Raw genomic sequence first — 14,719 nt, 5'->3', positions numbered from 1 at the left:
GATGCGAGAACCGATGCAGTTGATAATTTTCACGACGAATGAACTTTCGGGAGAGAGAGCGAACGAGACGAAAAAATTGAAAGAAAAAGAGAGAGAGAAAGAAAAAAATTTTCGAACCGAGAGGGAAAAGGGAGATCTCGATCGGAAGGCGATAGGCGAGTGCATCGCCAGTGAATGGTTGCGTTCGACCGCCACGGTCGTGAATGTCTATCGAATCGACTCGAAGGCTTTTCCCGGATCCAAATGTAAATACCCGGTATCAAGGTTTCGAGAGCGGGCGTTAGAATAGGTGGGAAAGAGGGGAGGAGTATTCAGTCTGCGTGGCGCCCGGTTCGCGCCACAATGCCTGCCCGAGTTTTCCCTCCATTCAACGCGGATGGAACGAAAAGAAACGTATCGGCCATGAATACAAATAGGGAAAGATACGCCCCCCACGCGTCTTATCGTCCGTCGAGTGTCGTTGCGCGGTGTACGACGTCGACTCCTCCCCGGTTACCGAAAACAATCGCTTCTTTCGAAATCGAAACATTTGGAAATAAGGAAAGGAGTCGTACCGAGCCCGACGTCTTTTGTAATCGCTTTCGGAACACGAACGGAGCGCGGCGAGAAACAGAGAGATGGATAGAGGGCTGTTTCCCGAATCGACCGCCTTAACGAACGGTGGCGCTCGAATCGGTGGGAAAATAAAAGAAGCGAACAAAAGGTTGAAATTTATTCCACTTGGCGGAGCGTGTCGCGTCGTCCACGCCTCGCGTACGAATCGCTTTGTTTCGGGGCGGGCAATAAACGGTGTCCATGCACGAGGCGAGCGATCGATCGAGTAAATCGAGCGCTCGTTTGACACAAATTTTCTCCTTCCTCATCCGTCCGTTCTCGAGGAATCGTTCGGTTCACGCACGTTGAAAGATTTCTTATCTATTCAACTGAATTAATATTTTTGCATTTATTTATTCCTGCAATATTTAAATCATTGATATTTATACGTGTTGGTAGATATATACATACAGTTGCTTACATAAATAGAAATCAAGATGTTCGATTATATTACGGTCTGTATTATATTTATCCATTGAAAAGAATAATTGTTATTTTTTCAATTTTATGTGGTTTTCCTTTTTTAGTTGAATATTATTCAAAAGATTTAATTATCGAATATTTTTTTTTAGAAAAATAGTTTATTTTTCAATAGTAAATTTAATTATCGGAACAATTTTAATTGTATAACTTGCGAGAGAAACGAGTGAAGGAAGAAGCGTGGAAGAAAAATAAGGAAGGGAAGGAAAATGTTGAAAAATATGCCTCGTTGGCCTGTTACCTTATCCAAATGGACAATGGAACGGGATTTTCCTCGCAATGCCTCGAGTTATTCCTCAAAAGCTTCGTTTCCCATTTCTTCGTGGCCTGGAAACAGAAAAAGGAAATTCGTTGTCTACGTGCAATCTAGAGTGTCTCGATTAATTCCTGACACGCGATCAGAATAATTAAAAATATGGATTAATTCAAAGATCGATCGACGATTTTCGGGGGAAATTAATTCCATACGGGTTTACGTATTTCAAAAAGTTTTATTTTCGATCGAAAACAGCGATCGATCGATAATTTTCGGAGGAAATTAATTTCGAATTTACGTATTTCAAAAAATTTTATTTTCGATCGAAGATGAAGAGGACAATTTTCGAGGGAAATTAATTTTGACTTTACGTATTTCAAAAAGTTTTATTTTCGATCGAAAACGACGATCGATCGATAATTTTCGGGGGAAATTAATTTCATACGAGTTTACGCATTTCAAAAAATTTTATTTTCGATCGAAAACAGCGATCGATCGATAATTTTCGGAGGAAATTAATTTCGAATTTACGTATTTCAAAAAATTTTATTTTCGATCGAAGATGAAGAGGACAATTTTCGAGGGAAATTAATTTTGACTTTACGTATTTCAAAAAGTTTTATTTTCGATCGAAAACGACGATCGATCGATAATTTTCGGGGGAAATTAATTTCATACGAGTTTACGTATTTCAAAAAATTTTATTTTCGATCGAAAACGGCGATCGATCGATAATTTTCGGGGGAAATTAATTTCATACGAGTTTACGCATTTCAAAAAATTTTATTTTAAATCGAAGATGAAGAGGACAATTTTCGGGAGAAATTAATTTTGAGTTTATGTATTTCAATAAGTTTTATTTTCGATCTAAATGGCGTTAATTCAAAGATGATTTTCGGGAGAAATTAATTTCGAGTTTATTTCAAAAAATTTTATTTTCGATCGAAAACGGCGATCGATCGATAATTTTCGGGGGAAATTAATTCGAGTTTTCGTATTTCAAAAAATTTTATTTTGAATCGAAATGGCGTTAATTCAAAGATGATTTTCGGGAGAAATTAATTTCGAGTTTATTTCAAAAAATTTTATTTTGAATCGAAGCTGGAAACGACGTTATGGAAATTATTATCGGATAGGCGCGATAGGTGGAACATCTGGACGGAACGTGTGTTCGCAAGCTGAGAGGGCGCAGGAGAAACAGGGTGCAACAGGAGCCGCGAACCGTAAAGCTTTACGATATTTTAAAAAAAGAGGGAATAAACGTGGAGAATGGATGAAAGAAAGAACACGAAACAAGATAAAGCAGGAAAACCCTCTACTCTCTCTTCTTCCTGAAAAGCTTGCTTTAATATATTAAAATTATCTCATTCCCTTCGTATCCACCTTCAAACTTGCCTTCGTTCATCGAAGTTTTACATATCTTCGAATCATCGATACATCTTCTTTTCGTTCCATATATTCTCTCAAAGAGAAGCACAGCTCTTCCTTTCTTTCCGTATTAAAAATCTTCCGCTCGGTTTGAGCCGTTTTCTAACGCAGGCTACGAGAAAGCGCGCGTGAAATCGAGGCACGCTGATGCACGCAGCTCGATATTCCGGTTTAACGAGCAAAGGACGGTTAGCGTGGAGCGCGTGGATAATTTGGATGGAAAAGGAGAGCGGGGCGCAAAATGAAATTTCCGTCTTTTCCACTTATGCAGCCCGCGAGGATCGAGCCACTTTGATCCTCCTTTCTTTCTTTTTTTTTTTTTTTCAGAGATCAGCCATTCTTGGTTCGCGTCGTCGACCAGCAGTCGCGCGTTTAATGTAAATTTTATGCCGGATTCTTTTCTTCTCGAGGGGGAATCGCTTCGAGGGAATTCGAAAGGGGAAGAAAAATTGTATCCTCGCTTTTTGCCACCAGTTTATCCTAATCTTCGTTGAATCTAACGTACAGACGCCATGATTAACACGTTGACTGCAGCGCCGCCAGGCAATTTCGATTTCAAATGCGAGAATAATCTCTCGCATCTATTTCTTTCCATCCTGAGATTTCTATACGAATAATTCGAACGTTTGAATGAGTAAGGAGTGGTATAATTGTTAAAATTTCTGCTCTAAAATTCCAATGTTGAAAAGAAATATGGAACAGTTTCGACTTTTTCTCCTGAGCTCAGCTTTTCAACTCATTTACTTAAAACGTTAAAAGAGGGTCTCGATAAAATATCGTGTAAAGCAAAGAAAAAAGAAACATTTTAAATTATTTTAAAAACTGCACAATGTCGAGTCTAATCTCGACTCCCAAAGAGTCCCAAAAAAACACGTTCCAAGATATAAATAAAATTTACAAAATTTCACTGAAATCTTATTCCTGATTTTTATCATTTATTCTCCTCGAAATACCTCGAAAACAACCACTCCTGTCTCGTCAAACATTATTATAATTAAACCTATTCACCCAAACCCCTATCACTTTATTTATCAACCCCTTTTCCTCCCTTGCTTCCACATTCGATCGAACCCTTCACCAGGAAACCGTAACAACACCTGCGACTCACGGCCAACTTGCTAGGGGTGAAATTGCAAGGGGGGAGGCGCGAGCCAAGCCGCCATTGTCCCACACCGAATCTCGAGAACTTTCTGACGCGTCCCGTTTGTCGTCTGGATCGTGGTATCGGATGGAAGGAGAGAGAGAGAGAGAGAGAAAGGGAGATTTCGGCCGTGGGACGCAGAGGGAAGACGCAGGAGCTGTCCTCGGGCGAAACTTCCTTAATTATCTCGCGGTTCGAGGAATAATTCGTGGACCGATTCGAAGAGGCGGTTTACAAATCCGGTCGACACCAAGCAACTTGGGAATGAGGAGGAGAATTTGGGGGAGGAGGGTTGTTTCGAGTGTTGACGGTTGTTTCTGTGCGAGGAATCGATATTTCGAGGAATTTTTTTCTAAGAAAGAGAAATTATTGTTGAAACTAATCGTATAGAAGCTAAAATTGCATAATTACGATTTGAAATTCACTCTACAGATAATAGTGGATAAACGTGAAATCTAAAACTAGTAATTTAAATAAAATTTATAAGTTGTAAATAATATATGTAATTAATTCAAGGATATAAAATTTATATAACTAATGATAAAAAATGTTATTATTGGTCTATAAATATATAAATTAGGATAATTAAAAAAAATCAGTCTTTAGGTAATAATTTTAAAGCATCACTAAAAGGTTGAAATAAACCGAATATAAAAATTTTATTTGGTCCTTTTCGATCTTGAATATTACCTAAAATTTTTCGTTCTAATAAAGTTAAAAATGCGACATCGATTAATACTATGATTATCAGAATTAATAAATTAATTAAAATTCGAATTATTATTTATTAAATTTAAAAATTAATATTAAGTCCTTTCGTACAATTAATTTTACTTTTATTATAGATAGAAACCAATCCGACTACGATTTCAACTCTTTCGAGGTCTCGTCGGGGAACGTTTATCCCTTTCGAAGAGTGGGGAAGAAAGATATTTGGAAATTATCAGATTGGAAAGAAAGTTCTCTCTGAGGTTTTTAAATTCAAATTTATTAATCAAAATAAAGATCAATTGCGATCGATCCACTTTTGGCGACGAGGAACAAGTTTTGTTATTCGAATAAAATTCTCGAGTCTTCCAGGCTCTCGAAATTTTTTAAATCACCATTGCGCGGCACCTGTTCATTAGTACAATTTCCAGGACCAAACGTCTCGTTTTGGCAGTTTAGTTTGAACTGGAAGAAGAAAATTGTTCGAATCTGCTTCTTGTCCGTTACGTTTTCGACTGAGAAATCGAAAAAACTCGAAATTCCGAAAATAAAATTAATATCGCAATTTCGCAGAGCGAAAAATCCACTTTAAAATTATATATACAAAGTCGATCCAATTTAACACCAATTGATCGAAAATAAAGCATTTAAAAAGAAGAAAAACCGTGAGAACTTTCTCTCCAATCTAATATTAAAATATTAAAATAGGCGAAAAAATTGCTCGAAAAACGATATCACGAGCTTTGCATCCGATAAAAAATCGTACGGGTTTTGTCGAAATTATTTGAAGTTGAGACGAAAAGAAAAAAAAAAAGAGACGTAGCTTCGTGGAATTTAACGAGTAATTTTATAAAGAAGAGTTTATTCTCGAGGATAACGAAACGATCGAAGTTTCCTTACTTTCGGTGGCAAGCGTTCTCTCCTGAGAAATGATACGTTCATCGCGAGATATTCGACGCGAAAGTCGCTTTGAGCGTGCTCGATACTCGAAATTTCCCGTGAGCATTTTACGTTGTCGATTACTTCCTCGTTCTCGTCGTAAATAACAAAGAAACTTTGATACTCGAAATTTCTACCTGCCTTTCACCCCTTCCTTATCGATCCTCCCACACAATCCTTTCCATCTTGAAAAATTACCAGGTGTGCGAACAACTTCCTTCCCCACTTTTTCCCGATCGAATTCGAATCACTTTGCCGATCGTGGCGCCATCTGAAACGGCGTTCGTCCGTTTTTACGAAGATCAGCGCTCCGAGAGTTTCCAGTCCTGCGCGACAATTTACCTACTCTTCGCTTAAGAAATCAGAAGCCACTATATCTCACGGAAAGTCGTTAGAGCAAAAATCCAAATTTGGAAATTTTAATTTGCAGGACGACGATGATTAGGATAAAATCATTGAATTTGGATGAAAAATATTACTATCGCGTTTCCAATCGAGCGGAACGATTTTTCCACGAAATTGGAGGCTAGGAGGAGAGTTTCGAGGGAGACAAAGCTGAGGATCCCCCAAAAGGCGGAGAGGTCTCGGGAAAAGCAGATGACAGTAGTCGAGCAAGCGAACACGTTCACGCCACGATACACATTTGCGAGCGGATGGCGAGTTTGGCGAGTTGCGGATCCGATGCCGCAAACTTTCAAAGAACTCGAGGAGGACACAGGGGAGGGAGGGTGAAAGAGGGCGGATATACACAGCCACCTCCTTCGTATCCCCTTTCGCCAAGGTTTGCGCTTTCCAGCCACCACAGCCTTTGGGAGTGGCAAGCGCTAAGGGTGTGAGACGAACGTGTCCTCGAAGCGACGATGCTAACGATAGGAGGGGGAGGGGACATGGAGACGGCGGAAGAAAACCCGGATTCGGAAACGATCGGCGAAACTGAGAAGGATGGCGAAGTCGGTTTGGCGAACGGCCCGCGATGGTCAGCCTGTTAAGCTCTCTGTCTCCCCTCCTAGTGACGTTAACGATCCATCGATGTTTAGAGTCGAGGGAGAGAGAGAGAGACGTGTTTTCGAGGAATGGATTTTTAACCGCGATGGAAAACGTCGTTTCATCGTGGAAAGGGAAGACGAAACAAGGATTCGAGGTTCTCGAGGACGAAGGAGAGACGAGTTGTTTATTTATTTCCTCGCGACTCGATATCACGTAAGGATTTGGGAACGAAATAATACGTAAAAGTTATTTTTGAACAGCGACCGTATCGCGAAACGAAATCCTGTAACGACTTTATGATATACGCCATATACGTCACACGTGGAAATTGGAAATACATCGGATCCTTCGTGCCGTGTAACTTGACCGAATCGTTTCTTTATTCGTACACGAGGGGAACACGTTGTTTCCCCTCGAAACTTTTTCCACGCGATTAAGCATTCTCGTTTCAACCGGGTGACGCGATCCTAAATATACGCGCTCTCTCTTTCCTTCTTCCTCCTCTTCTTTTCTTTCCTCCGCAGAATAATATTAATCCTTAGAAAGATTTCAATTACGCGCTCGAGCTCGTTGGATTCATAAATCCGACGGATTTTTTTTTAAACAAACCGCAAAATTATTCTACTCTCTCGCTCTTTCTATCTATCTAAAGCCAAGTTCGGCGAGAATTTCTTCCGAAAAGCCGAGACTTAATATTCATAGGAGGAATGGCGCGTCGCCTCGCGACCCCCTGAATCCATTACCGAGTTTCACAGGACCGATTAGTAACGAGGTCGTGCAAAAAGAAGAAGCGCTTCTAGCCGCTCTATCCTAGAGACTGCTTCTCCCCCCTCTTCCTCTCGCGCTTCGTAGGAATATTAATCGAGCGGGAAGAGGGAGCGGGACGCGCGATTGGTGGGTTTGGAAGCGGAGAAGAATCGGGTGGAGGGGGAAGGAGTGAAAAACGGCTGACGAAGGAAAGGGCGAATGGTCGGCCGGTCGGTCGATGGTCGTCCGGTAGAAGGATTTAAAACGAGTCGAGTAAGCGGTAAATTGTACGCTGGCTTCGTGCCTCGTCACCGTCGATTCGACGGCGAATAATCCCTCCGAGGACGATACTTGGGTGAGAAGGCAAGGGCCCTCCCTGTATATTACGGTGTCTCATAAGTTTCTCCTACGAATGACTTTAATTTTTTTTGCACGAACGCGCAGGCTTATCTATTTTATTAACCGCATCGGTTTCGGTTTCGCTCGCCCGCAGCCGTTTTAAAGTACGTTTCGCCCGTCTGTTTTAAAACTTTTTTCTTTACACCGTCCGATATGGATGGTCAGAGGAAGCGTTTGCGGCGTTGCCATGCTTCGTTGTTTTGCGACCGTCCGCGGTCGGTTAAGGGATTCAGAGCTGGAATTTTCACTCGAAAGACGAGAAATCCACGAGACGGAACTAACGTTTTCAAGACTTTTACAGCGACAATTTCTATCGAAATGTGCATCGAACGCACTTGATCCAAGACCAATAGACCTTCGACTGTCACGGAACCTGGACTTCACTCGAACAAAGTTCTTTCGTCCATTTGATAGGACTGGAAAAGTATAATCTACGAGCTCCTTTCTCAAAGTGGAACCATCAATATATACATTATATCTTGTTCAGGCAATCCTTTTCGACGCGTGCTATCTCAAGAAAATTGAAAGAGATTGACGGCTCGAATACACCGTGATTTTTGTCCACGGTCTGCCCCAATACGTGGCCAACGTATGAATGCCACCCTTCAGGGAATATTCTCCTTCGTTTCACCAACGCCCTGCTCATTAGGGAGATGATCGTGTCGATTTTTCCCGATTAATCCCTTCCCCTCGAATGATTCAAAATTCTCGTTTCGATTGGAGCGATCGAGGAATTAAAGGTGGAAAGGAGAAGTACGTAACGAGGGGATTGGAACAACAAGGGGAACAAACCGTGACGATCGGTGGTAAACTGTAAATTTAGTTTTCAGTGCCGATTGGCCAGTCGACCGGCCAACCACGTACATAGTTACGTAGTACCCGTTTCCATCGCGAAATCGAGGCGAATAAGTCGAGCAAACGATGCGGATATTTCACTCGAATTCACGTTTCGAACTCAACGTTATTAAAATTTTAATTTTTGTTATTGGTTAAGCGATCGATGATAATGAAAGACGATATCTTTGGAAACTAGTTTGGCTGGAACAGCGCGAGTAAAAGATTGATCCGGGATAATTAATCCGGGAACTCGAAGTTTGGAGAAACTTGAGTTTCGAAAAGATATATTTCTTTTCCCTTTTTCCCTTTAATTTAAAGAATTTCGAACGAAGAGGAATCTAAAATTCGATCGTAAACGGCGATATGAAAATGGAAGATGGAGAGAGAAAGGAGCGGATAAGGATAGTTTCTTTTTTTTTCTGAACGCGAAGACGGAATCGTTTATCATGGAAAACTCCGGATAACGAGATCGAGGTCGCGAATCTGGCTACTTTGTGCAAACGTGGGGCGAGGGAAGGTAAGGGATGATCGTTGCGGGCGAAAGATCGGGCGAAATAAAGGAAAGCTGATATGGGAGCACGGGCAAAGACTAAAGACTACTATTCTTCCTTCCACTTTCACGTTGAATCGGGATACTGTCGAGTTAACGAGTCGGAAAATTCCTTAACTTGTACTTGTCCAGAGAGTTGTCGTTTCGTATAATTTCCTATTTTCTTCCCAAATAAACGTTACGTATTACGTAAATCGTTCTCCCGTACAGTTACGTATTGCTCAAAAATCCAGCAAGTCGAAAATAGCGGATGGTACAACATCCAGCGTGTGACCAGTTGAAGCTTTCGAATGATATAAAATAAGAATAGTATTTCGATGCACGAAAAATACTTTGAAATGCTGTGAAAGAGTTGGAAGATTTACGAAACCAGAAGACTTACGAATCAAAGAGAGTTGCCAAAACCATAATCTTTCTGCCGTCTTCTTCTCGCGTCTCGATTTTCGTCGAGCGATTCCTCTCACTCACCGTCGTCGAACTTTCTCGATGCACCTGAACGATCCTAAAACATTTTTTCGCAATGCGAGTTCCACTATTTTGCCACTAAAGTCGACGACTCACCATGGATCAATCCATTCGTCATTTAGGATCGTCATATAAGATCTATCGTCAGTTTTTCCTTTCGTGCCGCGAAAGCGAGAAATCTCGAGTCCGTTTTTCTTATTTGCTTAATTCAATGCGAGACGTGAACTTCTGAATATTGCCCGATCGTTTCTTTCTGTCGATTCTTCTGAATTTCCTCTTCACTCACCGTCGTCGAACGATCCTTCAAATTAAAATTTCCAAATTTAAATATTTGTTACGACTTTTCTCTTTTAGACACGCAAAAAGCATTTCAATAGTTTCGACACTTGATTTTCTAAGCTGCGCAACGAGTAAGTAAATTGTCACGCAGGATTAGAAACTCTTACAGCGCTCGTCGCGGCTTTTTCTAAAAACAAAAGAACGCTGTTTCAGGTGGCGCCACGGTAAAGTAATTCGGATTCGGTCAGAAGTTACAATCGTAGAAAAAAAAAGGAAAGGAACTTGCTTGTCTAATTTTTCGAATTCAGTCTCTTCCATCCTAGTCTCAGTGGTGCATCAGGCAGATGCACATGCAGAGAAACACGGCATCGAATAGGCGAAGTGGCGTTTGTACGAGTCGCATAATAACTCCCGGTAGAGTTACATGGACGAGTCGTGCATCGAATTCTGTGTACTCGCTCGATGTATCGGAATACGACGTTACCACCACGGTCGAATCGCTTCTAACTATCTGTTCATTGGAAGGATGGTCGATAATTAATTTTTTTAAAAGCGCATTTTCACTTTCACTTTCACTTTACGCGCGAGAATTGCTGGAAATTCTCTCGTAAGAAATTCACAACAAATCCGTTCTCCCGTGGAGAGCGAGAACGAAATTTCAGCAGCGCTCGAGAATCTCGTTTAGCCAGAGCGTGACGATTTTTCCCTCTTCTTCTAGCATAGAAGCAACCGTGAAAAAGAATAATAGAGCGATAATAAAGCTGAGAAAATGGGGACGAATGGCGACACGAAGATAAGCAAATAACAAACAGTCCGAGGATGCGCGGAACGCGAGAAGCAATAATGATGGGGATGGCACTGAAGTTGGATGCAAAGGAGAGAGAATGAAAGAGAGAAAGGACAAAGGAGAAGGACACGGAGTGGGTATACACGGAGTGTAAAGCGGAGAGAGCGGCTTTCCAATTTGCAGAAAGACTAAAAGCGAATAAAACTGTCCGAAAGGCGCGTAAATAAGCGGTTTGGGGTGGGGAGGCCGATGTCCACGTAACAATGGGTGGGGAGGGAAGAAGAAAGAAGCGTGTATCCTCTCAGACCGATATCGTTGTTTCCCCCCTCCCCTCTCTTTCCCCGCAATTCCCTTTCTTTGTCATGGTGCGTTACAGTTGCGTTTCGTGCAAAGGGCCGAAAGAGGGTAGCACCAGTAGCGGAGAACCACGCTTTATAGAATATCAGTTTCCATACGAGGAGATTGAACCGGGCAAAGCTTCCCTTCCCTTTATACGCCTTTATCAGCCTCTTTTTATCGACCTTGTATTCCACCCACGTAGAAGCGTTCGTTCGATCAAAGCCCTCTTCATCGAATTCCCTCCCGTTAATTATTTCGGGATTATTCCTGCCTCGAACCACGCGCTAAGAAAGGAATTCCGATTCTTTTCTTTTCTCTTTTCCTTCTTTCTTTTTTCGAACGCCAACAATCGGCCAAGATTTTTCGAAGCATCGCTTAGTTGGCGTATGTATGGATACTTTTGTTACCCGATTGGATAAATTTTCAAATGTGTAAAAAATAATTATACAACAATCGTAAGGATTTAAATTTTATAACCGATATTATAAAACATCTCGAAACATGTATTTTAATTTAAATTAAATTATAAATTAATAAATTTTGTTTTTTTTTTGTAAATTAAACATAAAGTTAAGTAATTACTTCGTATTAGAACGATAAAAGTGATATTTCTAAATTTACTTCTTACGATGCTTCTTCATAATTTTTATCGTTATTTCGTTAAATTCTCACTGTTTAGATATCTGATCTATATCTATCGAATAATTTATAAGATGGAACAATTTCCTTTTTTAATAAAAGCATTTTTTGCTACATCTGTCACGCGGATTTCGAATCACAAATATTTCTTTACTCATATTTTTATATTATACACACATTTCCAACGAAATAACAATAGATTTAATTTATCATTCGAGTCGTCCGTTGAGCTATTAAAAAATCTCGTCGAATCAAGCTTCACCTACACGAATATGATGATGGACAGAGTTTGAATCGTAAACGTCTTAATAAAATTGCTTTCGTTATATCGGCGTTTATTGTCTCTCTTTCTCGCGATAAATAATATCCAAAATCGAGCCACAACCACTTCTCAAAACTGTTATTTTCGTTTCGATTCACCTTTATATAAAATCTCCTCTCTCGATGAAAATATAATGTGGAGGAAAATCTGGAGGAAAGAAAGGAAGAGAAAGATCGCGCGGAAGAATGGTTCGGAACGTTTAAAATTCTCGCGCGGACGCGTCGCTTATGAAAAATTCATAAGCAAAATATTTCTATATAACCCTTGCGTGGATCGCCTTTTCGTCACCGGTCACGTTTAAGCGCGACCTCCGTGAAAGTAACGCGACCCAAGGGAGTCGGCGGAATATTAAGCAAGATTCTAACGCCAGCCAACCCTCTGGCGAGCTCGGAACAAGTCGTGGAGCACGTTGTAAATTTCACTTTGCGGAACTTAAGAACACGTATAGATACGAGAGAGAGAGAGAGAGAGAACAAGCTTTCGCGTGCAAAGGGACAGGAAACAGGACGTAACACTGTCCATCTTCCTTCTTCTCTCGAAACAGTTTGCCGGCCGATATTAGCCGGATAACGAACCGCCAGGTTAATCCAATGGATTTCTCCGCCTAACCGAGATGCCTTGTCTCTTCCTTCAAACGTTCCTCTCTCCAAGATCCGATTCGCCCCGCTTCCTTAATTCTTTGGAAAATGGAACAAGCTCGAGGAGACGAAATTTCCGAAAAATCTCTTCGAATCTTTCGCATAGACGAGAACTGAGAGAAATAATTTCGTAAATATATCGAGATTAGACGCGTGACTGTGGCGAGGAGTCGGTTGATGCGGGTTGTTCCCAAGTATGGCGATTTGCATGAAGATTGGCCGCAGGAATGTCGAGGTAATTGCGACGTTATTAAATCATACAGCTTCTTAATTAATATATCCCCTTGAAGTGGCGCCACTGGTAAAGAGACGAGCAAGGAGGGGGCAGCAGGAGAAGGAGCAGGAGGTGGAGGAGGAAGAGGAGGAGGAGGAGGAGCTTCAATTCTCTCCGCTGGCCCCTCTCGCGCTCCTTTATCTTCGTCATCGTCTCTTCGCTCCTCCCCTCCCCATTCCAACTTAAATAACTCGTTTGGCAGAGCGGGCGGTGAAGGGTCTCTAATAAGATCGCGTCGACGCGATATCCGTTCGTCTTCTTCGCCTTTCTTTCGTTTCCTTCGGTTTTTCGACTTTATTTATTTTTCCACCGAGCGTGTTTTGGGTCGCGTTAACAAATTACAATATTGTCTCATCGCGGAAATAAATCTACCTACGTTTTTCTTCGTATTATTCTTCTTCGACTCGATCGAAAAGACGAAAATCGGGGAATATGTTTTTAAAGTCTATCTATCAGAGTTGTTGCTGAGAGGACCCTTGGGTCGAGACTTTTTCAATTTCGCTATTCCCCTTTCCTCCAAGATACGAGCGATAAATATATGTGTATCGCGGCAATGAAATGGCTTTCGAACGGCGGGATAAATCGATCGTGAAACACGTTTCTATCATTTATATTATTCAGCCTTTCCACCGATTCCGCTGATAATTTGTCACCCGCTGGATTCGACGTGGTCGAGAAAAAGGGAGAAATTGATTCGACGACAAAGATTATTCGATCTCCGTCCACGATATCGATAAATCTTTTTCCAATCTTTCGTGAAGATCGTCCGACCACTTGGTTCCTGCTTAACTGCATTTTAATCAAAATCGAACGATCGGCGAAGGAGGGGTTGAGTCGATCCAGTTTCTTTCAGAGATATTAGGGTTGGAGAGAAAGTTCTCGCGGTTTTTCTTATTTTTAAACGCTTTATTTTCGATCGATTCATGTTAAATTGCATCGACTGAAACTGCGATGTTAATTTTATTCCCGGAATTACTTTTTCCGATTTCTCAGAAAATAATAATAAGACAAGCAGATTCGAGCAATTTTCCTGTTTAAACTAAGCTGAAACTAAGAACGAGTGATCAACGTTTGGTCCTGGTGGTTTTAAAAAATTTCGAGAGCCTGGAAGAATTTTAACAAAACTTGTTCCTCCTCTTTCAAAAGTGCATTGATCTTCATTTTGATCAATAAATTTTCCCTTCCATCTAAAATACGCGCATTTGAATTTAACAGTTTCTTTCCAACCTTCTTTCTCTTCCCTACCCTAAAGACGAGACCTCGAACGTTTGTTGGAAATAATTCGTCGAAATATCGACGAATGCAACCTCGAGAATTTTACTCAAATTTGTAAATCGATTGCTCTTTACCTTGATTAATAAAGTTCTGTTTGATACGTGCGAAAAAACCGCGGAGAGAAACTTTCTTTCCACTCGAAGAAAGGCTCGAGTCACTTTACCTTCTTTCTTCCCTCTGAGAGCTCGAAACCTCGAAAGCTCGTAATGATATTTCGTTACGCCACACCGGCGACTGAACAGAAAGAGAGAAAAAAGATACGTTGAAATTTATCCTCGTAATTCGCGAGGGAGAAAGTGAACAGAAGGCTCGAATCGGATGCGGCATAATTACCTCTTCCTTCTTCGATCGTTAATTAAGAGAAGAGGAGAGAATGGAGAGATCGAGATTCTTTTTTCCCTCTTTTTCTCTTCTTCTTTTCCACGCTCGTTTCCGACTCGCGGGTCAGAGATATCTTGCGAGGGAACGGATGAAAGTTGGCGGATCGAAAAAGTTCCTCTCGGAAGATGGTAATTTTATTTCGGTATGCTAATTCCGCCAGGTTAAATAGCTGACGGGGAGCGTGTTTGCGGGTAAAGGTTGCGGCTGAATTTCGTTCATAAATTAGTTTCTAGATTTTGCGCCTCCCTCCCTCG

General features: G+C 41.1%; 1 protein-coding gene across 16 annotated transcripts in view; it reads right to left on the bottom strand.

Annotated features, from left to right (window-relative positions):
- Positions 1 to 14,719, bottom strand: part of LOC108001085 (TWiK family of potassium channels protein 18) — a 223,197-nt gene that overhangs the window by 84,622 nt on the left and 123,856 nt on the right. For 14 of the 16 annotated variants that reach the window (XM_028668346.2, XM_062073108.1, XM_062073109.1 and 11 more), the window contains one exon: positions 1,316 to 1,401. The exons of 1 other annotated variant lie outside the window; for it this stretch is intronic. The gene's annotated coding sequence lies outside the window, so the exon portion shown is untranslated. Of the gene's footprint in view, positions 1 to 1,315; positions 1,402 to 9,448; positions 9,569 to 9,627; positions 9,910 to 14,719 lie in introns of those variants that run through there. One more of the 16 variants, XM_062073118.1, reaches the window with a different exon arrangement.

This window comes from Apis cerana, linkage group LG3 (assembly GCF_029169275.1).
Source record: "Apis cerana isolate GH-2021 linkage group LG3, AcerK_1.0, whole genome shotgun sequence".
NCBI lineage: Eukaryota > Metazoa > Arthropoda > Insecta > Hymenoptera > Apidae > Apis > Apis cerana.
This window is presented reverse-complemented; position numbering and strand designations above follow the sequence as displayed.